At 37.1% G+C, this 4,355-nt stretch overlaps 1 pseudogene; it reads right to left on the reverse strand.

Annotated features, from left to right (window-relative positions):
• Nucleotides 1-255: 255 nt before the first annotated feature.
• LOC102885626 lies at nt 256-1,543 on the reverse strand (annotated as a pseudogene).
• Between the last annotated feature and the right edge of the window lie 2,812 nt (nt 1,544-4,355).

The raw sequence follows: 4,355 nt of genomic DNA on the forward strand, positions 1-4,355 counted from the left end.
TATTTATGTTTGGTAGATCTTTAATCACCCTTTTATTTCAAGGCTTTATCTTAGTTTTTTCCTTGTATTTGGCATGGAATAGGATTTTGCTTTGTGACTAAACTTGTAAAAAAATTTCCTTTACCAAGATGATCAAGGCAATTTACATTATTAATATGACAAATGTTTGGTTGGTCCAAGTTTTGTTATTATTTTATATTGTTTCTCTCTCATTTCCCTCTATAAAGTGATTTGATGGAATAAATTAATTTCAGTTTATGCCACGGGCTTCTTTTCTTCTGTGGTGGGTTTCTTTTCTGTGGGCTTCTTCTCAGCTGCTGGTTTCCTGGTAGTGGCAGCTTCTTTTCCTGCCAAAGGCTTCTTCTGCTTCATAATGCCAGCAGCCTTCTTTCCTTTCTTTTCTACTACAGGCTTCTTGCATGGACCCCCCTTCTCATCTGATATGGACTCTAGCGCTGCTGCTGCTTTATCTACCGAGAGCTTATGGTTCTTGTCCTGGCGAAGAATGGTGTTCCAGCACATGGTCTTTGCATATGGGTTTAGCTTCAACATGATTCTCAGTTTTTTCAGTGGATTCTTTTTTAGGACTCTGCGTGGTGCTCGGAGGGCTCTCTGGATCTCTGGGCTTTTCAAGATTTTGCAAAGATCTGTATTGAGCATCTTGTGCATGGGAGAGTTGTAGTTACTCTTGAGGGAGGCAGCTTTACGCCAAGTGCCATACGGCTCGTGTAAGTTGCAGAAAACACTTTCAGTCCAAATGTAGAAATGACCCACGTGCCCACCAGGAGCAAGTTTCAAAAATGTTCAGTTTGCTTACATTAAGCAGGGTAATTCTAGGAATGTTTCTGAAGGCTTTGATGATGCCGTGGTCCTCATTACAGGTAATGCAAGGTCCCCCGAACTAAATACGATGACGGTTTCTCATTTTCCCCTTGCCAACTCTCATTCGCTGAGAGGCATGGCCTTTTTGATATCATTCCAGGCCTTAAGTTTCTTAAGAAGCAAAATAGCCTCCTTGGTCTTCTTGTAGCCTTCAACTTTATCTTCAACCACCAAAAGGAAGTTCAGGAACTTCCTCAATATGATGACCTTTAGACATATCCAGCACTGGAAAGGCCAAGGCAGCAAGGACAGAGCGGATAGTATATCACTTCTGTGTTGTGTTTACTCTGCGGTGCCAGTGACACCAGGTTTTGGTTGGTGCAAACATGCAGCCCCAATGGCACATACTGTCAAAAGCATCCTGGGTGGAATGATGAGTCTCATCACCTTGAACTCTGGGAATTCTAGCCATAGATCTGCCAGTACCCCATAATTCAGCCCTGGTTCGATGACCTGCTAATTCACTGATAGCATAGGGCTGTCTATTGTTTTTGCGCAAGTTGGTGTGAACAAAGTTCCCAGTATCTGGTTGAATGGGTGCCTTGAACACAGCCAGTAAAACAACATTTTTGCCAGTTGATTCCCCCTTTTCAGAGTACACCGATATCAGTGGATGAGCACACGCCATGGTGAGAAGAGATAACCATGCTCCTCTAAACCTGGTGGCTCCCACAGAAAAAAGATGTTTCTCTTTTATAACTTTTTTATAAGTCTATTACCTCATGGTCTGTTTGCTTTGTTTATTGTTGTCAGTGTGAAGTTTTGCTAGGATTTAGGGAGGTGTATATTTCTATTTTAATATTTTCATAATTATATTTTATATAATGCCATTAGTTCTAACCTTCTTTAAACAAACTACTAATTGCTTTTCTGAACAATGATAAAGGTAGTTGGCTTATTATTCCTTCCTCAACTCTTCCTTTCATTCTCCAGTTTTAGTCAATTACCTTTCTTAATTCACTTTTTTGTAGAGTTATATATCCTTGGAAGTCAGTTTTAAATTATATCATTTGACTTGACTATTGCAGATGGAAGAGCTTGCTATTTCACTCCCATTCTTTTTCTTTTCCCTCCCATTTTTTTTTTCTAAAGTTGAGTTTTTATTTTACTGTCAGGCATACACAATTTACATTATGTCCTGCACAATAAACTGCAATTTATGTTAGTCTTAATTATACAGTTAAATATATATTCAGTGGTCACTACCAGTCCTTTTGCTGTAGTTTCCCCAGTTATATTTTGGTTTACAGAAAATTTTCCTCAAGTAGTCTCCCCGAGAAGTGTCCATGAGAACAATATTCCATGAATTCTTGTATGTTTAAAACATCTGTAATTTTTAATCTTGAGGGACAATTTGGCTGGATATAGAATTCTCAATTTATCCCTTCTTTGTGGAGTATTTTGCAGGCATTGTTACATTGCTTCTGGTATTTATAATTGCTGTGAAGAAATATGGTTCCAGTTCCAGTATGATTTCTTTCCTTTATAAGTAATTAATATTTTTTGGCTGGCTGTTCAATGATTCTTTATTTCAAACATTTAATAATTTTATTAATATAAGACTAGTTATTGACCATTGTGGGTCAATTTCTTTTCTGTCACAGCACAGTGTGCCCTTGCAATATACAGATTCAAATCTATTTTAATTTTTTTCTTAAATTATGCCTTTAAATATTTTTTTGTTAAAATTTTCATTTTTCTTTTGAGGTACTATGTCTATGCAAATGTTGGATCCCCTTTGTTAGTCTTGTCCTATTTTCTCTCTACTACTTTTTTGTTTTTTAGTTTCATTCATTTTGTTTGTTTTCTTACCTCTGTTTCTTATTGTTTATTCTCCTTGATCATTCCAATTTTATATTTATTTATAACATGATTTGACAATTCTACTTCTTTCCTGACTGGACAGCATGTGTGGGGCTGGTGCGGAAGAGGCCAGATATGTAAGTGGCATCAGAGAACAGAGTATAGAAGATGAGTTTAAAGAATAAGGCAGCAGATAGATCATGTAAGCCTTAGGCTATGGCAAGGAGTTTAGGGTACATTCCAAGTGTGATAGGAGACTACTGGAGGGTTTTAAGCACAAAAATCACATGATCTGATGTACTAATAAAATCACTCTGACTTCTGTGTAGATACTAGATTGTAAGGAGGTGAGAGTAGAAGAAAAGAGTCCAATTAGGAGCCTACTAGAGTAATCCCAGCGATTTGGCCAGAGTAGTGATGATAGAGATGGTGAGAAGTGCTCAGGTAGTAACTTCCTTTTTCTTCCTTACCTCGCAAAGTGTTACAGCAAGTTAACCTATGTATATTTAACCATGCATGTGAATTTACAAGTAGTTCTTCAGTTTAAATGCATGTGGCCTATTTAGGTAGAATTCATTCATTTAGCAAATATTTATTGATGACTTAATGCCAGTATAGTTCCAGAAACTAGCAATACAGTGATGAAAAAAAAACAGATGTAGTCCCTGCCCTCAGGGAACCTGCGTTTTTGCAGGTGAATGCAATAACAAAAATAACTAATATTAAGTGAGCAAGTACATGTTCTAGGTAACAGAACTTTTTCAACATAATATCTCACTTATGCTTCACAACCCTGTGAGGTTGGTATTATATCCTTATCTTACATGTGAAGATACTAAGGGTAAGAGTGGTTAAATGCCTTGCCTAAGTTTTCATAGCCAGTAAATGGTGGAGCCAGATCTTAGCCTATGTTAAATAAGTGAACAAATAGTTAAGAAATACAAAGAAACATGGTAGAGAAAATTTGGTAAAAAGGGAAAGCCATTTTGAAGAGGTGTGTTTGAGTAGACATCTCATGTGTGTGCAGGAACCATCCACACAAGAGCCAGGGTGAAAGCATTCCTAGGCAGAGTGAATAACAAATATGAAGGTTTAAGAAGAGAAAGAACTTGATATGTGAGGAACGGAAAGGAAGTGTGGATAGTTGGAGCATGGGCAAGACAGAAGAAATTGGATGAGATGAGACTGGAGATCCAGCTATGAATTGTAAGAGCACAATGGAATGGGAGAGATCAGTTAGGAGGTTTTTGCAACAGTCCATTTAGAGGATTATGTCTTACACAGGATATTGGCAGTGGAGGTGGACAGACATGAATGAACTGAGATATATTTCGTAGATTGAATTAATAGTACTTGCTAATGAATTTGATAAAGAGAACAAGAGAAAGGAAGGACTCAAAGATGAATCTTAGTATAAACGTGTAGGACTATATGAACATGAACCTATTATACAAATTGAGTCAAAATAATTCAGCCTTAAACACTTGAATTAATGTGGGCATGAAGACAGAGTCAGGTAGAGGTTAACGAAGGAACAAAGATTTATTAATTAACTAGGGGATAGACATTTCACATGTGGCATCTCTTTTATTGTCATTTATTCATCCATTAATTCAACAAATATTTGAGTGCCAGGCAATGACTTAGGTACTAAAGATATAGCAATTGGG

The sequence above is a fragment of the Pteropus alecto genome, unplaced genomic scaffold (assembly GCF_000325575.1).
Source record: "Pteropus alecto unplaced genomic scaffold, ASM32557v1 scaffold76, whole genome shotgun sequence".
NCBI classification, from domain to species: domain Eukaryota; kingdom Metazoa; phylum Chordata; class Mammalia; order Chiroptera; family Pteropodidae; genus Pteropus; species Pteropus alecto.